Source organism: Mesoplodon densirostris, chromosome 3 (genome assembly GCF_025265405.1).
Source record: "Mesoplodon densirostris isolate mMesDen1 chromosome 3, mMesDen1 primary haplotype, whole genome shotgun sequence".
NCBI lineage: Eukaryota > Metazoa > Chordata > Mammalia > Artiodactyla > Ziphiidae > Mesoplodon > Mesoplodon densirostris.
Window position 1 is genome coordinate 51,183,031 of NC_082663.1, and position 26,253 is coordinate 51,209,283.

The window sequence follows — 26,253 nt, forward strand, 5'->3', positions numbered from 1 at the left end:
ATGATATTTATATAGTAAATAATAGTTAATTTATTAGTGTGAGGGGGTTCCCCAATGACTGTGGGCCCCCGACATTTCTCACTCTCAAACTCTCCACACCTAGGCTCTAGCAATTTGACGGAATTCTTTTTATTTAATATTTATACCAGCTTATGACGTCCAGCAGCTCCTGCCCCAGGTAAGCATATCTCAGGAGCTATATCTCTCTGGATGCAACCTCGCTGTCCAGATTTCAGCCTGGTGATATGCCCTGCAACCTCAGTTCTCTGATAGTTTAAAGGAAAAGTACTTGATTTTCAGTTTGTTAAAGTTTTTCTTTCAGGGATAGAAGTAGTGTTTCCAAACCCTTTACGTGTCAGAGCTGAAACCAGAATCCTTTTTTATCTGCTTTGCAGGTACATTTTCTTGGTGAATTTTCATCATCTGTAAAATGGTTAGGCTGTTCATTTCCCCCTTTTTCTGATAATATCTTATTAAACATAGATTTCTGTTGCTATTCCAAGGTGATGGCGTTGAATTTTCTTAAAGTACTAGCAGGAAGTTTTTGTGGGAGGTGGTGGGAGGAGAGGCCTGGGTAGTTTTCCAAGCCTCTCAGCTCAGAGGCTCTTTTATTGCTATAGCTATAGCCTATTTCCTTAGAGTTTGGTGCTTCTGTATAGAGAGGCTGCCTCTGAATCTCAGAATATAATCTGCCTCAGAACAACTTCTAGTGTGACTTCTGGGGCTGACAAGTCTCACAGGCTGGCACAGAGGCAGCCGTCATCAAGGGACTGTTGCCTGCCCGAGTGATGACTCACTTTTTTTTTTTTTTCCCTGCGGCACGCGGGCCTCTCACTGTTGTGGCCTCTCCCGTTGTGGAGCACAGGCTCCGGACGGGCAGGCTCAGCGGCCATGGCTCACGGGCCCAGCCGCTCCACGGCATGTGGGATCCTCCCGGACCGGGGCACGAACCCACATCCCCTGCATCGGCAGGCGGACTCCCAACTACTGCGCCACCAGGGAAGCCCTGATGACTCACTTTTAAAGAAGTATTTTCTGAAAGCCACTCATTGTGGCTCCCCTGGGCAATTTCTGCCACTTCTTTCTCCACTTATTGAAAAGTTAGAGTTCTGTCACCTCTCAGCTGTTCTCATACAAGTTTTGTCACAGAGACCTCCTCTTTTGGAAAGTGAATATTTGCTGAATAGTCTATGAGACTGCAGATAATATAAAGTCATACTATTTGGCAGTGTGATATTGGTGCAAAGGTAGACAAATATACAAATGGAAAAAGTAGTCTAGAAGTAGTCACACCTAAATACTTTACTGATTTACAGTGAAGGAATTACTGCAATTCAATGGGGGATATGAAGGTATTTTCAATAAACTGTACTGAATATATATATATATATATATATATATATATATATATATATGGAAAAAAATGAATCTTGACTCTTATATCATGCCACACACAAAATTTTATTCAAAATGACAATAGCTCAAAGATCCAACTGTGACTGGTAAAGCTATGAAATTTTCAGAATAAAATATATAAGAAAATATTATTCACCTTGGGATAGACAAATATTTAACAAGACACATGAAACAAAAAAGAAAAAATTCATATATTTGATGATATTGAAATTAAAAATTTTGTACATAAAATGAAACCATTAGAAGAGTGAAAAGTCAACCTATGCAGTGGGAGAAGATGTGAAAAACATATGAAAATATCATCAACTTCATCAGCCATTAGGGAAATAAAAATGAAAACCAGAGTGAGATATCACTATACAACTGAATTTGCTTCAGTTAAACAGATGGAAAACACTAAGTGTTGATTTTTATATAGGGCAACTGGAATTCTCCTATACTGCTGATGGGAGCATAAATCAGTACAGTCACTTCGTAAGACTGACAGTGTTTACTATAACTGATATACTCATTCCTATGATGCTGAAATTACACTCCTAGGTTTATACCCAACAGAAAAAAAAATATATGTTTTAGTGTACTTATTTCATGTACTTACTCACATACATGAATTTTCTTAGCAGCACTTTTTGTAATAGCCAAAATATAGGAACCACCCAAATATCCTTCAACCATAGAATGGATAACTAAATTGTTGTAAGGAATGGGTAAATTGTAGAATTCTATACAGCAATGAGACTGAACCATCTACAACAATGAAAAGGAGCTAGATAGCAAAGTTGTACTATATGGTTTATTTATATAGATACAAAACTAATCTGTGCTATTTTAAATCGGGTAGTGGTTATCCTCAGATGAAGTGGGTTAGGTCAGTGATAGGAAGGGAGTATATGGGTGGCTTCTGGGATGTGTGTAGTATTGTTTCTTGATCCATTTGTTGTTTACATGACTTTGTTTAGTTTGTAAAAATTCACTGAGTTTATGCTCATGATTTGTATACTTTACTGTATTTATTATTCTTCCATAAAAACTTCAAAAACCAAAACCCAAACCAAAACTGTTCGTGGTAATCTACCCAAAATCTATATGATTTGAAGCAGGGGGGCTTTTCAACCTACTACTTCTGCTGTATTACCAAAAGCTGTAGCACCCCTTGGGCCCATCTCTCTATGTTTGCTTATTCCACCTCTTTGGGACAAAAAACAGAATGAACTAGTGGTTTCTAAACTTGGCTGTATATCAGAAAAAAAACTTGGAAAGTTTTAATAAAGTATAGATTTACACTCTTCCAGGTAAATTTTATCCACAGACAGGTTTGGGACCTAAGGTTAAACTACTCAAAATACTCCCAGAGGGATTCATCAGGCATAATGTTAATTTATAATTACATGGGTACAAGTCAGTTCTACCAAATTCTGACCCTGGTTATTTCATGCCTTTTGTACTGATTGGACTCAATGGGATCCATATTAAAAAGATAAAACTTATTAGATAGCACCATCCTAATAACTCAGAACCTTCTTTTAGAAAAGTTTCCAATTGTAATCAAATTACAGATGTTCTTGGTGGATGAAACCCATCTCATATGGTTGTTATAAGGAATAAATGGAGAATACAGTAAAGCACTTAGCATAGTGGTATCTGATACATAAATTTGTTGAACGAGTTTCCAGGATCTCTGTGAGAGCCAAATTGGCATTTCTCAGTCAATTTGGAATTCTGCTTTTTCAGAATAGTGCTGTATTTTTTGGAATACCAAGCTAATACAACTGCCCACTAACATCAGGTGCATTTTTGAGGTGTTTATTCCAGCCATGGTAATGAATTTGTACTTATCAGCAATGATCTCTTCAAGTTCCTAATCTGGATTATCACCATCCTTTTGTAAAATGCCTGTCCAGTGTTAGGGAGGAATCCAGAGCCTGTGGTCATGAGCAAAACAGGCCTATTCAGGTGTAAAATTAAATCTCCTGTCCACTCTTTCCTAGCATCATGACTTAACCAATGATCCAACCAGCTATAGGGAACTGAACAACAACCATGTAATTGGTATGAAATGCTCCACTGATTCAGAAGACCAATTTGGTCACATCTCCTTAATTTTTTCAATTATTCACTTCAGTACCCAACTTCCTTCTTTATCAGGAAAACTAGAATCTCCCTCTTGGGGTTTCCCCTTACCCTTAATTTGCCCAAGAACTTCAGAATCTCACACAACCCCAAAGCAGTTCACATTTTTACACCAACAAGAAAGAGCCCTGGGGTTTTCCAGTCTACTGCCATCAAATCTATTACCACGTGGTGTGACTTTTGCATTTAGTCTTGCTCTGTCATGCGATTAGTATGGAATCACTGATGTTATGAAGCCTAGATGATCCAGATTCCTGCGGAGACTACAGTGGTTCTTTGAGGATAGATAATCCCTTGGTGCTAAGCTTGGCTAAGAGTGCCCCCAAACTCCCCACATTATGGGATCTTTAGTGTCCACATATTTCAGCTCTCTTATAAGTTACTTCCATGTTTCCTCATCATCCCAGAAGTGGTGAGACAGGATCAGCTATGTATTACTGTTACTCCACAGATCCAAAACCACTGTCCTCTTTTTCTACATAGGAATCAACTATCTAACTGCATAACATCTGCTGTTGTTTCTTTTCCCCAGATTGTGGTACTACTCCCTCAGCTTTCCAAAGAAGACTAATTTCCATGACTTTAGGGCTTCATCTCTATACTTCTTGTATTCAGACTCCAACAGCCATGGTACCCAATCAGGGAAATATCCCGCTGCCTCACTGTATTTTATATTCTAAAGCTTGCCTTCTATATGCCCATTTCCTCATCCCAAACCTAACTCTTCTCAAAATGATAGACAGTGGAAATATTCTCTACCTTCCAGGCAAACAGTATTATCCACTTGGAAGATTATGTCTTCAGTGCATGATACACACAGAATATAATTCTCCATTAGCAGTACATTTGTAGCTGGGATTTTGGCTTAAATGCGAGAGTATTAACATTACAGTTAAGTTGGGCATTGCACGGTTCAGATTGGTATCACTGGTATTGCCTTTGGTGTTATGCTGGTATTAACTTTTCAGAAGTGTAAATTCTTGGACCCCACTCCAGATCTACTGAGTTAGAAACTTTGGGGCTGAATTCCAGCAATTTATTTCAACCAGTCCTCTAGGAGATTGTGATTAAAGCCAGAGTTTGGGAACCACTGATCTACACAGAGACATACTTTATAATTGTTTCTCCTGTAGGAGGTAAAGATCTGACTTCTGTGTTCTTGGTGATGTTTTCTGAGTGTCAGCTGTTCTTCAAACATGACTATACATATGTCTTTTCTAGGATAAGCAACTGGATGTAGAAAACAGTGTAGTATAAACAGGTTTTTCTTGGAGCTTTTTAAAAAATCTGTGTCTGTTAGTAGTTCTGAGTTGGGGGCTCAGTGTTCTATCTGGGATATATGAAGAGGCACTAAGGAAACCCAGGGGACTCACTGCCATGTTGTTGCTTAGGTCCTAAGGTCCCTAGAATCTTCTGCCTTCTTTCTGGCTTTCAGCATCTTCCTCTTCTTGTTTGTTGTGTTATGTCCATGGTGTTTTCTTTGTAAGTCAGTAGGACTAGGCAGGGTCCATGGTTTTTTCCTTGTAAGAGGATAAAAGTATGTGGGATGGAGCTATCACAAGTTGGCAGAACAAGAAGTTCTGTGAAGCTCTTTATAGCCAAATTGCCATAAACTTGTGGTAGTGTTTTATGTCTTTTCCAATCTTTGATGTATTTTTATTAAGGAAAAATGTGGGATTAGAAATGAATATTTTGATCTATGTTGGGATTATTTGAATTCAGATGCAGTATATGGTATTACTGAGTAATGGGAACAATAATTTCTCAGACACTTTGATACTTCTAGCCCATGGTCTATTGTGAAAGAATGCATTGCCCCTGAGAAAATGTATTATGAGAACAGAACAAGAGAGCACCAGGAAGAAATAGTGACAGTAGCAGCATTTTATTGCTTCTAGGTGACAAACTAGTGACAAGGCTACACAACTCATGCACCTACCTATCTAATTTAGAAATAAGATTTTAAGATTTAGAAAATGCTGGGAACTACATTCTGCAATGCAGTGTGCTTTTGTCACTTTCATCATTCTCAGGAATGAGAATTCGATAAGCACTTTTACACTTTCAGGTCTTGGTCTTTACCTTAGCTGCATAGTTGTCATGAATCAAATCAGGCATAGATTTAGATCAGTGTTAAAAAGGAACATGTATCAGAGCTCAGAGTGTTATAGTTTAATGATCAGTTACTCAGATTCATAGGGGAAACATTTTCATTACATTTTTCCAGAAAATTATTTGATAATGTAAATACATATTCCTTTTTATAGTAGCAGTGTACAGCCTTCTGCTCACATCACTCACCAACCGCTTTTCTTATTTGTTTATTAAATACTCATTTATCCTTTCATTTAATTGTATGATTTAAATTAACCAAGTTGGTTGTGGGTTTATATTGTAGATTCTGTTATAAATAATGTACTTAATACTAATTTTTATTATAACAACTTGCATAAATTCTGCACTTTGTAGTGGTTTACTACCTTCTTGTCCTTTTGTATAATGTAGTGCATGCTTTAAAAAACAGATCTCCTTACTTAAGAATTTAGTTGCCTTCATTTATATATTTCTTTCAAAATGTTTATTAAATTCCTGCTCAGTGCTAACCATTTACCAGATACCAGAAAGCAAAGATGAATAAAAAATGATCCTTCCCTTCAAGGAATCCTAGTGGAAAAATGCACAAATATAATGAAATATTATGATTTTTAAAATGAAGGAATATGCAAAATATCAGGTGACTACAAATATTAGACTGTCTCATTTTGACTGAGGGACTAGGAAGGGCTCCTCAAAGGAGGTGATGATTTTAGCTGACTCGACTCTTGAATTAGAAGTAGGAGTTTATCGGGATGTGTGTGCCAGCAAGAAGGAGCAAAGGGGTGAGATATTTCAGGATATTAGTAGAGATGGGGCACAGTTTTGTGTAATTTAATTTTAAATGAAGAACTAAATAATCCTCAGTATATTAACAACATAACGCCAATAATAATAACTAAAATATGATGAATGTTTGACTTAAAATCTGAAACTTAAAAAAATATACATTGTCCTTGATTGTTTTTTGATAATCTATTTTTTGGTAAACCATTGAAGAGGTCAACCTCCAAGGTTTGGGTTTGACAACTAATATGTCACAAACTGAGTGTGTTGACGGCATTCTAAATGTCACTTTTTGCCTCTCAAAAAGTCCTACAGGGGAGTCAGGCTCCACTAGAAAGACTTCAGAGTTAAAAGCAGCCAGCCAAATGAAATACTTTCAAAGTCAAGTACTTTGGTAGAGTCCAAATAGATGGGTAGTTGTAAGCTAAAGATTGTAATACCTACAGTTCCACCTGGTTCCTTATATTTGACTCTTTGGGCTGTTATTGATCTAAAATATTGTGCTAAGTCAGACTTTATAGCCCAAAAGGGAATTCTTTGAGAATGGAAGACCCTAGAGGAAGAAATTTTACCTTAGACCTCTGGTGGGGTTGGATTCTGTTAGAATGCCATTTTTCATAATGTTTTTCAAGGGTTTTGAATGTCATTCTATCTAATATTTAATTGTAATTTTCTGCAAAGACTTTAAGGTTGCTGATTTTTTAAAATATGAGTTTAACACAATAGTCATGTTGCATTCTGGCAAACTGACCTTTTAAAAACATGTCATTTCATTATGTTTCAGATATGTAAGTGCTGTGCTCTTTTATAGCTTTTGCCCAGAGGAGAACTCAATAAAGACAAGAGCCAGCTAGAGCTCATACCCTCTGAATCTGTGACATTCTCATTTTTAGGTAAACTATATCTGTCAACAGAGGGGAGGCTTTCTAGTTCCTGGAACCTGATCAAATTATGCATGCTGTTGAATAGAGTAGAGGCAAAAATAAACCACTTAGGGTACAGGAAAAGAGAAATCAGATCTGGTTCAAGTTTTGTCTCTTTCCTATAACTTCCTGAAATGTCTCTTGACAGATGCACTTCACACCAATCTCCTCCATCTTTGACCCGCCTCAGGCCTGTATTATCTGTGTGATATATTTTGGCACTTAATCATACACTTACTGTCTTGTAACATAAATGTGTATATCTTGTGTCTCTAATTAGGCCATATGCTTTCAGTGGGAAAGGACTCTGCCTCTACTTCTTGGTATTCTCTTTGACCCTTAGTATAATTTTCAGCATATAATATATATTCTATACATTTTTATTTGATAAAGCTTAGTTGAGTTAGCTTATCATCTTTAAGAATGTACGGGAGCAGAAGAACCATGAAAGTATCACTAACCAGGGAATGCTGATAAGTGGTCATGCTAGTGAACCAACTGGATTCCCTGTATAACCCCTACCACTCCTTACTCCCTCCTCTCAGTAGAGCTGTACACTGCACTTTATTTCTTTACTTACCTTACTGTGTAACTCAGGGACACACTCTGAGGTAGAAGGAGTGTATATTATTTTCCTTCAGACAAGGTCAGAAGTGGTGAAAAGTATTTTATATAACATTACCAGTTGTTCAGGTTGTATGAGGCAAATAAAACATTGCTGGTAATAATGAAAATTATGGCCAAAGTGTCAGAAATATAAAGTGTACCTATAAGTCCTAGGGCAGTAAAAAAGATGGGCTTAAATTGGAAATGTGAGTAAAGAGGATTGGTCTGTAGTTAGACAGGGAAAATGGGGAAGATGTAGGGGAGGAGGTCTGGATGGAGTATTTAGACTTGACAATGGGAAAATCCAGGTTAAATCTGGCATAAGTTCATCCACTTGCAGAGCTCAGGGGAAAAGCATCTCAAGTAGCTAGAGCTGTTTTAGCTCTTTGAATATTCCCTCTAAGGAAGCAGACCCAGAGAACACTAAACACAAGTGGGCATGACTAGATTGATTGATTGATTTTTATTGCTATTATTTTTAATAGATCTTTATTGGAATATAATTGCTTCACAATACTGTGTTAGTTTCTGTTGTACACCAAAGTGAATTAGCCATATGCATACATATGTCCCCATATCCCCTCCCTCTTAAGCCCCTCTCCCACCCTCCCTATCCCACCCTCCCTATCCCACCCCTCTAGGTCATCGCAAAGCACCGAGCTGATCTCCCTGTGTTATGCTGCTGCTTCCCACTAGCTAACTGTTTTATATTCGGTAGTGTATATATGTCGATGCTACTCTCACTTTGCCCCAGCTTCCCCCTCTGACCCTGTGTCCTCAAGTCCATTCTCTACATCTGCATCTTTATTCCTGTCCTGCCACTAGGTTCATCAGAACCATCCCTCCATTTAGATTCCATATATATGTGTTAGCATATGGTATTTGTTTTTCTCTTTCTGACTTACTTCACTCTGTATGACAGACTCTAGGCCCATCCATCTCACTACAAATACCTCAATTTCATTTCTTTTTATGGGTGAGTAATATTCCATTGTATATATGTGCCACATCTTCTTTATCCATTCATCTGTTGACAGACATTTAGGTTGGTTCCATGTCCTGGCTATTGTAAATAGAGCTGCAATGAACATTATGGTACATGTCTCTTTTTGAATTATGGTTTTCTCAGGGTATATGCCCAGTAGTGGGATTGCTGGGTCATATGGTAGTTCTATTTTTAGTTTTTTAAGGAACCTCCATACTGTTGTCCATAGTAGTTGTATCAATTTGCATTCCCACCAACAGTGCAGGAGGGTTCCCTTTTCACCACACCTTTAAATTCCAAATGGCTAAAAGACCTAAATGTAAGACCAGACACTATAAAACTCTTAGAGGAAAACAAAGGAAAAACACTCTTTTACATAAACCACAGCAAGATCTTTTTTGACCCACCTCCTAGAGTAATGGAAATAAAAACAAAAATAAATAGATGGGACTTACTTAACTTAAAAGCTTTTGCACAGCAAAGGAAACCATAAACAAGACAAAAAGAAAACCCTCAGAATAGGAGAAAATATTTGCAAATGAAATAACAGACAAAGGATTAATCTCTAAAATATACAAACAGCTCCTGGAGCTCAATATCAAAAAAACAAACAATCCAATTAAAAAATGGGCAGAAGACCTAAATAGACATTTCACCAAGGAAGACATACAGATGGCCAACAGGCACATGAAAAGACGTTCAACATCACTAATTATTAGAGAAATGCAAATCAAAACTACAATGAGGTATCACCTCACATGGGTCAGAATGACCATTATGAAAAGATCTAGAGGCATGACTAGATTTCGATCTCTACATGTTGGTAGCTGAGGCTAACTGTTATAACAGATAGATCCCAATGTGTACAGTGTCAAACCAAAGGAGATTTATTTCTTGCTAAGAGCACTGGGTGTTTGCCTAGGTTGGCATGGAGGCCTTCTTGCAGGTAGCTCTCCAAGGACCTGGTTGATGGAGGTTTTGCCATCTTTAATATGTAGCTTCCATGGTCTCTGCAGGGGTGGGAGGGTCATCTTTATTTCAACTAGCCATAAAAGGGAAAAAGGCAGTGAGGAACATATGTGGATGTTTTTAGGGGCCAGGTCTTTTTTTTTTTTTTTTTTTTTTGCGGTATGCGGGCCTCTCACTGCTGTGGCCTCCCCTGCTGCGGAGCACAGGCTCCGGACGCGCAGGCTCAGTGGCCATGGCTCACGGGCCCAGCCGCTCCGCGGCATATGGGATCCTCCCAGACCGGGGCACGAACCCGTATCCCCTGCATCGGCAGGCGGACTCTCAACCACTTGCGCCACCAGGGAGGCCCAGGGGGCCAGGTCTTGAAGTGGCAAATATTTCCATTGGTATTTATTCCAGTGTCTAGAACTCAGTAATATGGTTATACCTAACTAGTAGGCATTTAAGGAGCTACAGAATTCATGCAAGGTGATGGGGAGGGGTACCTCCTTTGGGAAAGAAAAGATGAGAACCCTGGAAACTGCCCAGTTTTTCTCTGCTTGGCATACCTGTAACACTGTGTGTGTTGGTGTGTGTGTGTGTAATTATGTCAGGTACAACTATACGTAGATGCATGTTATGAATGTCCCTGGGCCTGAGACACATGAACTATGCCAAAGTACTTTTTCATGATTTAAGAGGACTATTGTTTATTTGACTTAAAGTCAATTTTCTTTACCATTAAAAACAACCTTTGTGTCCAGAGTTTCATTAAATGAGGTATCCTTGTATGTGGCGGCATCTTATTAGCATAGCATATACTTGGTGCCTTTGATAATATTTTTATTTTTTTAAATTAGAAAATGCTCATTAAAATTTATCCAAGGTGAGATTTTTTGCTTTTTCAGTGAAGAGTTATATAGAACATGAATAATTTAGTGCTGAACTAATCAAATTTTGCATTACATGGTCTATAAAATATAAAAGGCTTCTAGTGCTTTTCTGGAACTTTAATGGATTTCTACATTTCAATAATTTTTTACTTTGTTGTATGCAAGCACAATTACCAAAAATTACTCCACTGGAACAGCTGTAGGCAATAGCATTAACATAATCTGCTAACAAATTAGTCTATAATGTTCTGAAGTGCCCTTTCTTTGTTTAAATGCTTTCCTAACCTTATAAGGGAATCACTAAAATGATTTTGACCTAAGTCAATTACATATGTTTGTATAACTTCATTTGGCAACAATTTATAAAATATCAAAAATTTGATAGGAACTGTGTTAACAATGGAGAAATGAAATTTTAAGCCACATTGTAGGTGCTAAAAAATATTTGTTGACAAATGAATGGAAAGATACAAAGATTCTATCACCTCTCTTTTGACCTAATTTATCACTTATTACCTGAATAATTGATCACTTATTCAGCCACTCGAATATCAAGGCTTTGTTCCTGATTAGTACAGGCACAACTGTCAAACTTGTGGAGCAGTAATCCCATTAAAGGCTGTGCAGAGACTGGTTTAATTGCTAACAGTCAGTTCTGAAGATGAAGATGTCCTTAAATCAATACAAAAAATAAATTAATTGAACATTTACTTTGTATGAACCAATTCAATTAAATAATTCATTTTGATTCAATCAAGTAAGCACATATTGATTGCTCTCCATGGTAAGGCACTAACACTGGTTTGGGGAATATTTATATAGAATTGAATGAAGAAATACATCTATAATTTAGCGAGCTTTTGGTCCTGTAAAATATCATGATTGTGTAAACTCATCCATCTGATTGATATGTGTCATCTCTGGAGGGAAGCTCCTGGATTGGCACCTGAAACTGCTAGTTTTGATACTTCTTGTGGCCTGGAAATGACCTATCAAGACATAATGGCTATGTTTTATGTTTCCTATTCTAGTGATTCATGATTTAAAAACATGATCATACTCAGTTAGAGATGCATGTTTTGTCAGATACACACATGCACACACTCCTTTTAGCCCCTGTTTAGCATGTACCTTGAACTTTCCCTTCTGAACTGGCTTTGATAGTTGAGAGGAGAGGTTGGAATAACTGAGATTCAGAAGAACAATGGATATCGAGATCCCAGGATCCCAACATCTTGGGATCCCAGGTTCCATTAGGAAAAGAGTCAGGATGTCTGCAAACAATTGAAAGTGTATGTTGGGAGGGATGACATTAAAGAGAAGTCTCTTGGTGTATAACTTCCTTTTTTTCAGCCTTCCAGTCTTTGCAGAGCCATCTTTCCCAGTGCTCTTGGGCTGACCTTTTGCCCATGCAGAAGTCCTGCACAGTTATGTACTCTCTAGCAAACGCTTCAACACTTCAGAACTTACTCTTCCTATCAAGTATTTCAGAAAATGACTACCTCTGCTCAACCTGCAGGATATACTAGAGGTCTGTTACTTGCAGACTCAGTTCCACTTAATTTCAAAACCATTGAGGACAAATGATCAGTGATATTGGTCTGTAATTTTCTTTTTTTTGTAGTATCTTTGTCTGGTTTTGGTATGAGGGTGATGGTGGTCTCATAGAATGAGTTCAGAAGTATTCCTTCCTCTGCAATTTTTTGGGATAGTTTGAGAAGGATAAGTTTTAGCTCTTTTTTAAATGTTTGGTAGAATTCACCTGTGAAGTTATCTGGTCCTGGACTTTCGCTTCTTGGGAGTTTTTAAATTATTGATTTAATTTCATTACTGGTAATTGGTCTGTCCATATATTCTATTCATTCCTGATTCTGTCGGGAGATTGTTCATTTCTAGGAATGTGTCCACTTCTTCTAGGTTGTTCATTTTATTAGTGTATAATTATTCATAGTGATGTTTTCTGACCTTTTGTATATCTGTGCTGTTGGTTATTACTTTTCCTTTTTCATTTCTGATTTTATTCATAAGAGCCCTCTCTCTTGATGAGTCTGGCTAAAGGTTTATTGACTTTATCTTTTCAAAGAACCAGATTTAGTTTCATTGATCATTTCTATTTTTTAGGTGTAAAGTTAGTTTGTTTATTTAAGATTTTTCTTTTTTACTCAGGTATGCTTGTATCACTTTAAACTTCCCTCTTAAAACTGATTTTGCTGTGTCCCATAGATATAGTTCTTTTTTTCTAACATCTTTATTGGAGTATAATTGCTTTACAATGGTGTGTTAGTTTCTGCTTTATAACAAAGTGAATCAGGTATAATATACATATATCCCCATATCTCCTCCCTCTTGCATTTTCCTCCCACCCTCCCTATCCCATCCTTCTAGGTGGACACAAAGCACCGAGCTGATCTCCCTGTGCAATGTGACTGCTTTCCACTAGCTATCTATTTTACATTTGATAGTGTATATATGTCCATGCCACTCTCTCACTTTGTCCCAGGTTACCCTTGCCCCTCCCCATGTCCTCAAGTCGATTCTCTACGTCTACATCTTTATTCCTGTCCTGCCCCAATGTTCATCAGAGCCTTTTTTTTTTTTTAGATTCCATATATATGTGTTAGCATATGATATTTGTTTTTCTCTTTCTGACTTAACTTCACTCTGTATGATGGACTCTAGGTCCATCCACCTCACTACAAATCACTCAGTTTCATTTTTTTTAAGGCTGAGTAATATTCCATTGTATATATGCGCCACATCTTCTTCATCCATTCATCTGTTGATGGACACTTACAGTGCTTCCAGGTCCTGGCTATTGTAAATAGAGCTTCAATGGACATTGTGGTACATGACTCTTTTTGAATTATGGTTTTCTCAGGGTATATGCCCAGTAGTGGCATTGCTGGGTCATATGGTAGTTCTATTTATAGTTTTTTAAGGAACCTCCATACTGTTCTCCATAGTGGCTCTGTACCAATTTACATTCCCACCAACAGTGCAAGAGTGTTCCCTTTTCTCCACACCCTCTCCAGCATTTACTCTTTGTAGACTTTTTCATGATGGCCATTCTGACTGGTGTCACGTGATACCTCATTGTAGTTTGATTTGCATTTCTCTAATAATTAGTGATGTTGAGCATCCTTTCATGTGTTTGTTGGCAATCAGTATATCTTCTTTGGAGAAATGTCTATTTAGGTCTTCTGCCGATTTTTGGATTGGGTTGTTTGTTTTTTTGTTGTTGTGGTGGTTTTGTATTCCTTTTATTTCTTTTTCTTCTGTTTGCCACGACTAGGACTTCCAAAACTATGTTGAATAATAGTGTCCAGAGTGGACATCCTTGTCTTCTCCCTGATCTAAGAGGAAATGCTTTCAATTTTTAACCATTGAGAATAATATTTGCTGCGGGTTTGTTGTATATGGACTTTATTATGTTGAGGTAGGTTCCCTCTATGCCCACTTTCTGGAGAGTTTTTTCTTAAATGGGTGTTGCATTTTGTCAAAAGATTTTTCTGCATCTATTGAGATGATCATATGGTTTTTATTCTTCAATTTGTTAATATGGTGTATCACATTAATTGATTTGCGTATATTGAAGAATCCTTGCATCCTTGGGGTAAATTCCACTTGATCATGGTGTATGATCCTTTTAATGTGTTGTTGGATTCTGTTTGCTAGTATTTTGTTGAGGAGTTTTGCATCTATATTCATCAGTGATATTGGTCTGTAGTTTTCTTTTTTTGTAGTATCTTTGTCTGGTTTTGGTATCAGAGTGATGGTGGCCTCATAGAATGAGTTTGGGAGTGTTCCTTCCTCTGCAATTTTTTGGTAGAGTTTGAGAAGGATGGGTGTTAGCTCTTCTCTAAATGTTTGATAGAATTTGCCTGTCAAGCCATCTGTTACTGGACTTCTGTTTGTTGGAAGATTTTTAATCACAGTTTCAATTTCATTACTTGTGATTGTTCTGTTCATATTTTCTATTTCTTCCTGGTTCAGTCTTGGCAGGTTGTGCATTTCTAAGAATTTGTCCATTTCTTCCAGGTTGTCCATTTTAATGCTTGTAGTAATCTCTCATGATCCTTTGTATTTCTGCAGTGTCAGTTGTTACTTATTGTTTATTTCTAATTCTATTGATTTGGGTCTTCTCCCTTTTTTTCTTGATGAGTCTGGCTAATGGTTTATCAATTTTGTTTATCTTCTCAAAGAAGCAGCTTTTAGTACTAATGATCTTTGCTATTGTTTCCTTCATTTCTTTTCATTTATTTCTGATCTGATCTTTATGATTTCTTTCCTTCTGCTGACTTTGGGTTTTTTTTTTTTTTGTTGTTCTTTCTCTAATTGCTTTAGGTGTATGTTTAGGTTGTTTATTTGAGATGTTTCTTGTTTCTTGAGGTAACAATGTATTGCTTTAAACTTCCTTCTTAGAACTGCTTTTGCTGCATCCCATAGGTTTTGGGTCATCATGTTTTCATTGTCATTTGTTTCTAGGTAGTTTCTGATTACCTCTTTGATTTCTTCAGTGATCTCTTTGTTATTTAGTAGTGTATTGTTTAGCCTTCATGTATTTGTAGTTTTTACAGATTTTTCCTGTAATTGATATCTAGTCTCATAGTGTTGTGGTCAGAAAAGATACTTGATACAATTTCAATTTTCTTAAATTTACCAAGGCTTGATTTGTGACCCAAGATATGATCTATCCTGGAGAATGTTCCATGAACACTTGAGAAAAATGTGTATTCTGTTGTTTTTGGATGGAATGTCCTATAAATATCAATTAAGTCCATCTTGTTTAATGTATCATTTAAAGCTTGTGTTTCTGTATTTATTTTCATTTTGGATGATCTGTCCATTGGTGAAAGTGGGGTGTTAAAGTCCCCTACTATGATTGTGTTACTGTCGATTTCCCCTTTTATGGCTGTTAGCATTTGCCTTATGTATTGAGGTGTTCCTGTGTTGGGTGTATAAATATTTACAATTGTTATATCTTCTTCTTGGATCGATCCCTTGATCATTATGTAGTGTCCTTCTTTGTCTCTTGTAATAGTCTTTATTTTAAAGTCTATTTTGTCTGATATGAGAATTGCTACTCCAGCTTTCTTTTGATTTCCATTTGCATGGAATATCTTTTTCCATCCTCTCACTTTCAGTCTGTATGTGTCCCTAGGTCTGAAGTGGGTCTCTTGTAGACAGCATGTATATGGGTCTTGGTTTTGTTTCCATTCAGCCAGTCTATGTCTTTTGGTTGGAGTATTTAATCCATTTACATTTAAGGTAGTTATTGATATGTATGTTCCTATTCCCATTTACTTAATTATTTTGGGTTTGTTATTGTAGGTCTTTTCCTTCTCTTGTGTTCCTTGCCTAGAGAAGTTCCTTTAGCATTTGTTGTAAAGGTGGTTTGGTAGTGCTGAATTCTCTTAGCTTTTGCTTGTCTGTAAAGGTTTTAATTTTTCCATCGAATCTGAATGAGATCCTTGCTGTGCAGAGTAATCTTGGTTGTAGATGCTTCCCTTTCATCACTTTCAATATGTCCTGCCATTCCCTTCTGGCTTGCAGAGTTTCTGCTGAAAGATCAGCTGTTAACCTTATTGGAATTCTCTTGTATGTTATTTGTTGTTTTTCCCTTGCTGCTTTTAATATTTTTTCTTTGTATTTCATTTTTGATAGTTTGTTTAATATGTGTCTTGGCGTGTTTGTCCTTGGATTTATCTCCGCACTTCCTGGACTTTATTGAGTATTTCCTTTCACATATTAGGGTAGTTTTCAACTATAATCTCTTCAAATATTTTCTCAGTTCCTTTCTTTTTCTCTTCTTCTGGGAACATTATAATTTGAATATTGGTGCATTTAGTGTTGTCCCAGTAGTCTCTGAGACTGTCCTCAATTATTTTCATTCTTTATTCTGCTCTGTGGTAGTTATTTCCACTATTTTATCTTCCAGGTCATGTCTCTGTTCTTCTTCCTCAGTTATTCTGCTATTGATTCCTTCTAGATTATTTTTAATTCCTTTTATTGTGTTGTTCATCATTGTTTGTTTGCTCTTTAGTTCTTCTAAGTCCTTGTTAAATGTTTCTTGTGTTTTCTCCATTCTATTTCCAGGATTTTGGGTCATCTTTACTATCATTACTCTGAATTCTTTTTCATATAGACTGCCTTTTCCTCTTCAATTGTTCGTCTGATGGGTTTTTACCTTGCTCCTTCATCTCCTGTGTGTTTCTTTGTCTTCTCATTTTAAGTTACTGTGTTTGAGGTCTTCTTTTTGCAGGCTGTGGGCTCGTAGTTCCTGTTGTTGATGGTGTCTGCCCCCAATGCCTAAGGTTGGTTCAGTGCATTGTGTAGGCTTCCTTGTGGAGGGGACTGGTGCCTGTGTTCTGGTGGATAAGTTTGGATCTTGTCTTTCTGGTGGGCAGAATCACGTCCAGTGGTGTGTTTTGGTGTGCTTGTGACTTTATTATGATTTTAGCTGGCCTCTCTGCTAATGGGTGTGGTTGTGTTCCTGTTTTGCTAGTTGTTTGTCGTAGGTTGCACAGCACTGTAGCTTGCTCATCGTTGAATGGAGTTGTGTCTTAGTGTTGAGATGGAGATCTCTGGGAGAGCTTTCACCGTTTGATATTACATGGAGCCAGGAGGCCTCTGGTGGACCAATGTCCTGAACTCGGCTCTCCCATCTCAGAGGCACAGGACTGACAACCGGCCGGAGCACCAAGACCCTGTTAGCCACACCACTTAAAAGAAATGGGAGAAGGAAAGAAAGAAAGAAAAAATAAAATACAATTTATTAAAATAAAAAATAAAAAGTTATTAAAAATTAAAAAATATTAAAAAGTAATTTTAAAAAATAAAAGAAAGAAAGAAGAGAGCAACCAAACCAAAAAAGAAATCCACCAATCATAACAAGTGCTAAAAACTATGCACCCCCCAAAAAAACAGTATAGACAGAACGTTAGGACAAATGGTAAAAGCAAAGCTATACAGACAAAATCACACAAAGAAGCATACACATACATAGTCACAAAAAGAGAAAAAGGAAAAAAAAAAAATATATATATATATTAAAAAATAAAAGGGAAGAGAGCAACCAAATCAATAAACAAATCTACTAATGATAATAAAGTCTAAATACTAAACTGAGATAAGCATAAAACCAGAAACAAATTAGATTCAGAAAGCAAACCCCAAGTCTACAGTTGCTCCCAAAGTAAACCACCTCAATTTTGGGATGATTCATTCTCTATTCAGGTATTCCAGAGATGCAGGGTACATTAAGTTGATTGTGAAGATTTAATCCACTGCTCCTTAGGCTGCTGGGAGAGATTTCCCTTTCTCTTCTTTGTTCACACAGCTCCTGGGGTTCAGCTTTGGATTTGGCCCTGCCTCTGCATGTAGATTGCCTGAGGGCATCTGTTCTTCACTCAGACAGGACAGGGTTAAAGGAGCAGCTGATTAGGGGGCTCTGGCTTACTCAGGCTGGTGGGTGGGAGGGAGGAGTACGGAATGTGGGGTAAGCCTCTGGTGGCAGAGGCTCATGTGACGTTGTAACAGCATGAGGCATGTCGTGTGTTCTCCCGGGGAGTTTGTCCCTGTTTCACGGGACCTTGGCAGTGATGGGCTGCACACGCTGCTAGGAGGGGAGGTGTGGGTAGTGACCTGTGTGCTTGCACACAGGCTTCTTGGTGGCTACAGTGGCAGCCTTAGTGTTTCATCCCCATCTCTGGTCTCTGGAGCCCGTTTAGGCAGTGCTCTGAATCCCCTCTCCTAGCATACCCTAAAACAATGGTCTCTTGCCTCTTAAGCAGTTCCACACTTTTTCCTGGACTCCCTCTTGGCTAGCTGTGGTGCACTAGCCCCCTTCAGGCTGTGTTCATACAGCCAACCCCAGTCTTCTCCCTGGGATCTGACCTCCGAAGCTGAAGCCTCAGCTCCCAGTCCCCACCTGCCCTGGCAGATGAGCAGACAAGCCTCTCAGGCTGGTGAGTCCTGGTCAGCACTGATCCTCTGTGCGGGAATCTCTCCATTTTGGCTTCTACACCCCTGTTGCTGTGCTCTCCTCTGTGACTCCGAAGCTTCCCCCCGCCCCCACCCACCCCCCGTCTCCACCAGTGAAGGGGCTTCATAATGTGTGGAAGCTTTTCCTCCTTCGCAGCTCCCTCCCAGAGGTACAGGTCCCATCCCTATTCTTTTGTCTTTGTTTTTTCTTTTTTCTTTTGCCCTACCCAAGTACGTGGGGGAGTTGCTTGCCTTTTGGGAAGTCTGAGGTCTTCTGCCAGCATTCAGTACGTGTTCTGTAGAAGTTGTTCCACATGTACATGTATTTGTGATGTATTTGTTGGGAGGAAGGTGACCTCCATGTCTTACTCCTCCGTCATCTTGAAGGTCTCCTCCTGTCCCATAGACTTTGGATCGTTGTGTTTTCCTTTTCTTTTGTCTCCACATATTTTTTGATTTCTTCAGTAACCCATTGCCTGTTTAGTAACATATAGTTTAGCCTCAACGTGTTTGTGTTTTTTGAGATTTTTTTTCTTGTAGTTGATATCTATTCTCATAGTGCTGTGGTCAGAAAAGATTCTTGATATGATTTCAATCCTCTTAAATTTATTGATACCTGTTTTGTGGTCTGGCATGTGATCTATGCTGGAGAATGTTCCATGTGCACTTGAAATGAATATGTGTTTTGCTGCTTTGCATGGAATGTTCTCTCTATATATCTATTAAGTATAGCTGGTCTAATGTCATTTAAGGCCAGCATTTTCTTACTGGGTCATCTGTCCATTGATGTAAGTGGGGTGTTAATGTCCTCTACCATTATTGTTTTACTGTCACTTTCTGCCTTTATATCTGTTAATATTTGTTTTATGTGTTTAGGTGCTCCTTTGTTGGGTGCATATATATTTACAATTGATATATCTTCTTGGATTGCTCCCCTGATCATTTGCTCCCTTTCTTTGTCTCTTGTTACAGTCTTCATTTTAAAGTCTATTTCATCTGATATTAAATTGCTATCATGGTTTTCTTTCTATTTCCCATTTATACTTTTTCCATCCCCTCACTTTCAGTGTGTGTGTGTCTTTAGATCTAAAGTGAATCCCCTGTAGGTGGCATACATGTGGATCTTGTTTTTGTATTCATACAGCCACTCTGTGTCTTTTGATTGGAAAATTTGTTCATTTACATTTAAATTAATTATTGATAAGTATGTACTTATTTCCATTTTTTTGGTTGTTTTTGAAGTTGTTCTTTTCCTCTTCTTTTACCCTCTACCCCCTTATGATTTGCTGACTATTTTTAGTGTTATGTTTGGATTCCTTTCTCTTTTTGCATGTGTATCTATTACAGATTTTTGGTTTGTGTTACCATTATATACATGATTAAAGTTGCTGATTTCTTTAGTTTGAAGGTATTTTAACAATCCTGCATTTTTACTCCCCTTCCTGTATATTTAATGTTCTGACATCATATTTTACATTTTTTGGTTTCCTTTAACTACTTATTGTGGATATAGATGATTTTACTACTTTTGTCTTTTAATTTTCCTAGTAGCTGTATAAGGGGTTGATTTTGATTGAGATTTTGTTGACTCTATAAATCAAGTTGGGAAGATCTGAAATTCTAAAAATATTGACTTTTTCTATCCATGAACATGGAATATCTCTCCACTTGTGTAGATTTTTTTGTTTAATTTCTTTCATCAGTTTTTTTGTTTCCTGATATAGACCTCCTTGTACTTCTTTTTTTACCCTTATGCCCAAGTATTATTATTTTTTGGCACTAAGGCAAATGCCTGTATCTTTAATTTCAAATTCCTATTGTTCACTGCTGGCATATAGAAAAGTAACAATGTAGATTCATCACTTTTTATAACAATATGTTAACTTTATTACCTACACATCTAGTTTCCAAAGTTATGCTGATTTCCTCTCAAACATATAACAACTGTTATATTCAGGGACAAAGTAAGAACTAAAATCCAAATTGACTACTAATGAACTTCTTAAAAATCCTATCCAAGTTAAGTTGGGGAGAAATAATGATCCATTTCTAGATTCTCTGCTCTGAGAAGAAAAACTTCTTGTACTTCAAACTCAAAAAAGTTGGTCATAATCCATCTCAATCAATCCCTGTAAATTTGCTTCTTTAACTACACTTCTGAAAGCTACCCACTGGGAACATCCTCACTTGGCTGAAGGCCAGGCAATCAGCAATAGCCTCACTATGACTGACTTTTAGAGACACTTCTACCAATTGAATCGCTTCCACTTTTAGAGCCACTTCCATAACTACTAAAGATCAACTAATTCTGAGTCATTCCCAGTTCTGAAAGTCCAACAGTCCCCAAAATCTCTGCTTCCCCAAACCCTGTATAAGATCAGCAACTTGCTTTTATCATTAATACTGAGCTCTGTTCATACAGATCTCTCTTGCTTACCAAATAATCCATTAAACTTTTTGTTTCAAACATAAAGTGGTGACCTCTTTTGTTGAGAGCTTTTTTTCCCTGTTATCAATTAAGCTACCTAAAACAGAACCTGTGGATTGCACTGTTTTAGAGCCAGGTGGAAACTCTTAATGGAAATATGATTTTACTATTTTCTTGGCAATTTTTTTTTGTTGCAAATTTGTATAAAACTCAGTTACATGAATATAGTTTCCATATCTTTTGGAAAACAGCTACTTAATTCATTGCTCAATAACTAGTTAAATGTTCTTTTTATAAAGAAAAAATTTTAAGTTCCTCTTAGAGTTTAATGTTAGGTAAAATTGTGTCTCCTGCGCAAATGATTTCCTCTTTTCTTTGGCTGCCATGAATCTCGACACTACACTTTCTAATCAGTTATAAGACTTAATTTCTCACTTTAAGATTATATTCTTAACCATAAATGATACATGACTTTCATTTATTTTCATGTTTTTGATTGTTATAATCCTTATCATAATGGTTTTATTGCATATGACTTTTGTTTAACCTACATTAAAAATTCATGTTTGGGACCAGGTATGGAAATTTTTTTTTTTTTTTTTTGCGGTATGTGGGCCTCTCACTCTTGTGGCCTCTCCCATTGCGGAGCACAGGCTCCAGACGTGCAGGCCCAGCAGCCATGGCTCACGGGCCCAGCTGCTCCACGGCATGTGGGATCCTCCCAGACCGGGGCACAGACCCACGTCCCCTGCATTGGCAGGCGGACTCTCAACCACTGTGCCACCAGGGAAGGCCCCAGAAAAAATTTTATAATACATTTCTTTTTGAGGAACATTATGATAATACACTAGTATTTGCATACTTCTTGTTCTTTCAAGGCACTTTCACCTTTGATAATAATCTTTCTTTATTTTGTTTCTATGATATCTAGAATTTGGCAGCAATATTTTAATGAAGTCAGTCAACTGAATTTCTAGTTTTACAAATCATTTCTAACATTTATATTCTTTAGAACAAAATTCTGTGTGAAAATATTAATTCTCAGTGTAACTGGTAAAAGTTATACCTCCACAGCAGTTAGTTGGCCAACCGCAGAATCACCTTTGAAAGTGCAACAACTTTAATAGCAACATTGTACAAAAATAAAAGGCAGCATCTTAACCTTGAAACTTTGGTGCTAACAATGGAAATCAAAGTAAACACTTCTAAATGTTTATTTCACTCCTCTATTCAACAAGGCAACAGGTTAGTTAATGGAAGAAATTGACATCCTGCGTGGAAGAATAGCTTTCAGGACATATATAACAAAAAGCACATCCTAAATATGAGACTCATTTGTTTTTTTTTTGTGGTTCATGGACATCTCACTGTCATGGACTCTCCCATTGCAGAACACAGGCTCCGGACTCACAGGCTCAGCGGCCATGGCTCATGGGCCCAGCCGCTCCGCGGCATGTGGGATCTTCCTGGACCAGGGCACGAACCTGTGTTCCCTGCATCGGCAGGTGGACTCTCAACCACTGTGCCACCAGGGAAGCCCTATGAGACTGATTTTGAGTCTGATATAAATTTTCCTGTTTCCATTGCAGGTTCCTTACCATTCATAAATCCAACAACTCGCATTAGGGTGCTTGAAACTAATTTGTTTGGCTGGAATTATAGTGATTCCTGTTATTATGTATAGTTTTTGTTTTCTTTTTAAAAAAGATCAATTCTGGGGTTTTCCTGGTGGCGCAGTGGTGAAGAATCCTCCTGCCAATGCAGGGGACACGGGTTCAAGTCCTGGGTCTGGAAGATCCCATGTGCCACAGAGCAACTAAGCCCATGCATCACAACTACTGAGCCTATGCTCTAGAGCCCGTGAGCCACAACTACTGAAGCCCGCGTGCCTAGACCCCATGCTCCACAACAAGAGAAGCCACCACAATGAGAAGCCTGCACACCACAATGAAGAGTAGCCCTCGCTCACCGCAACTAGAGAAAGCCTGCACACAACAACGAAGACCCAACACAGCCAAAAATAAATAAATAAATAAATAAATTTATTTTTAAAAAGTACTAAAAAAATCAATTCTATCTATCTATCTATCTATCTGGCTGCATCAGGTCTTAGTTGAGGCCTATGGGATCTTTCATTGTGGAGAGTGGGCTTCTTTCTAGTTGTGGCACGTGGGCTCTAGAGTGTGTGGGCTCAGTAGTTGAGGCACACAGGCTTAGTTGCCCTGCAGCATGTGGGATCTTAGGTCCCTGACCAGAGTTCGAACCCATGTCCCCTGCATTGGAAGGCGGATTCTTAACCACTGGACCACCAGGGAAGTCCCTAGTTTTTGTTTTCATATAACCAACACAGGTCCTATAAAGAGATGGAATAAATCATGGTGCCCATGGTAGGGCTTAAAGAGGTGGTGAGAAAGGCTTATTCTACTGTATATTTCTTCCCTTCTTCCCTAGATGCCATCCTGCTTAAAATTCTGTCTTTAGAAGGGTTGTAGGGAGGGGTGCAGTGGAAGAGAGATGTGAACTATCTCTTCCAAATTCTAATGAAATGTAATAAAAGATTAAGCAGAATTGACATCATTAAGACCAATTATTCTTTTTTTTCCAGGAAATATAGTAGGTACTTCTGGGGGATGAAACACAATAAATTCCTATTTCCTGAGGACATATAGATTACTGGATCTTCTCTAAGGCACAGGATGATAGGGTGGGGAAGGCAATGGCAGGGGATGTTTGAGAATCCTCTAAAATTAGGCACATGCAGAAACAGCAGTCTTTAGAAGAAACAGGTAGTAAATCTCCTCCTGATTAGTAGTAGACTTAGGTTTGTATGAAAAGGGAGGGTTAGTTCTAGTTCCAACAACCTGAACTTCAGGAAAGGAAGGAAAGAGGCAATCTTTGCCTACTTCCTAAATCTTTCTCAAATGACCTTGTTTTTAAGGAATATAAGGTTTAGCTATTCTAAAGTGCCAACATGGCAACAAATAAAATACTAGACAAGAAACCACCTATTTTTCTAGTAAAGAGAGGAAAATTATTGCAAAAGAAAGTGTTTCTGACTTTCATAGATGTCTCCACCTGTTCCTGAAACCACTGGAATCAAAGTTGGGAGGCATCTGTTTTTGTCTTGTCATCTCTGCTGATTTTCTCAGCTACTCAGGATATCCCCAACATCATTTACGTCTCATATACAGAGGTTGTCTTAGGATGAGGCCAAGAGAGGCTCCTTGGACCTGCTTTGAAGACCCTCACTATAAGCAGCTGGGAAACCACCACTGAAGATGAAGAAATTGGCTCTACCATAACTACTTTTTAATTCCAAAGTTTTATTTTATTTTATTTTATTTTAGTATTTAAAAAAAATATCCAACTTATTAGGTTTCCTCATTCAAAGCCAAGGCAAAGCAGGTAATATGCTTTTATCCACACAAGGCTGTCCTTTGGTGATTTCTATTCCTATTTAAAATGACCACTAACGCTGCGGAGTCACGCGGAGACTGAGGCTCGGGTGCACTTAAGATTCGGCTCCACCCATAACCCACCTCCAGGACCGAGGAAGGCACTGCTGCTGGAGGTGTAATGGATGTTAATCCTGCTCTGCAAGAGGTGCTGAAGACCAACCTCATCCACGATGGCCTAGCACGTGGAATATGCGAAGCTGCCAAAGGCTTAGACAAGCGTCAAGCCCATCTCTGTGTGCTTGCATCCAACTGTGATGAGCCTATGTATGTCAAGTTGGTGGAGGCCCTTTGTGCTGAGCACCAAATCAACCTGATTAAGGTTGATGACAATGAGAAACTAGGGGAATGGGTAGGCCTCTGTAAAATTGACAGAGAGGGAAAACCCATAAAGTGGTTGGTTGCAGCTGTGTGGTGGTTAAGGGCTGTGGCAAAGAGGCTCAGGCCAAGGATGTCATCGAGGAGTACATCAAATGCAAGAAATGATCAAATAAAAACACTGGGCTCATGTTCCTCAAAAAAAAAAGATTAAATTAAATAAAATGACCACTAATGTATATTGTAACCTGAATCACATGGGAGCTACTTATAGTGATATCCCTACTCACACTCCATAGTTAAATTTATACTTATTGAGGACCTTTAATGAGCCATCTGCTTCATATTATCACATCAGCAGCAGAAGTACCACTGCCACCAGTATAACAACTGCCATTTATTTAGAAATAACTGTATGTTCTTTCTATTGTATCATATATCTTTCATTCTGTGTTTTGTTTCTCTGCCCTCTCTAAAGTGTAGGAAGAGGAAATAAAATTTGTAAATTAAAAGGTTTTGAAATATTCTGGAAGGTTCCATTTTATGAATAGGCATAATTCTCTGCCTGAGTCCACATTTTAGAAGGAACATGTCAGATATGAGTTGCTGGCTTGGCAGTGGTCTCAAGCATATGTTACCTGGTGACCTCAGTGTTGCCAGTTAATCACTGGCATATAAGACAACACAAAGTTACTTTTTCTTTTTCAATTTTTTTATTGAAGTATAGTTGATTTACAATGTTGTGTTAGTTTCAGGTGTACAGAATATATATTCTTTTTCAGATTCTTTTCCATTAAATTTAGGTTATTGCAAGATATTGAATATAGTTCCCTGTGCTATACAGTAAGTCCTTGTTTTTTTATCTATTTTATGTATAGTAGTGTGTATCTCTTAATCCAAAACCCCTTTTGCCCCCTTGGTAACCATAAAATTTTTTTTCTAACATTACTCAGCCATAAAAGAGAATGAAATAATGCCATTCACAACAACATTGATGGACCTAGAGATTATCATACTAAGTGAAGTAAATCAGACAGAGAAAGACAAACACCATATGATATCACTTATTTGTGGAACTTATTTATAAAACAAAGTTACTTTTATATAGGACAGAGGCAGCTAACTGTAGCTTGCTTCAGAAATCAGTGTTATTGATGATGGGAGAAATTGTGGAATGAGTTTCACTAGAAAGTGTTGTAAGGGTTCTATTTAACTAATTCCTGAGCTCACATTTGGGCTGAGTCCTGGTGACTTTGGGAAGGAATTCAAAAATAAAATGCAGACAATA

At 37.8% G+C, this 26,253-nt stretch overlaps 1 pseudogene; it reads left to right on the plus strand.

Annotated features, from left to right (window-relative positions):
- Positions 1–25,133, plus strand: part of LOC132486760 (small ribosomal subunit protein eS12-like) — an 87,028-nt pseudogene extending 61,895 nt beyond the window's left edge.
- Positions 25,134–26,253: the final 1,120 nt, after the last annotated feature.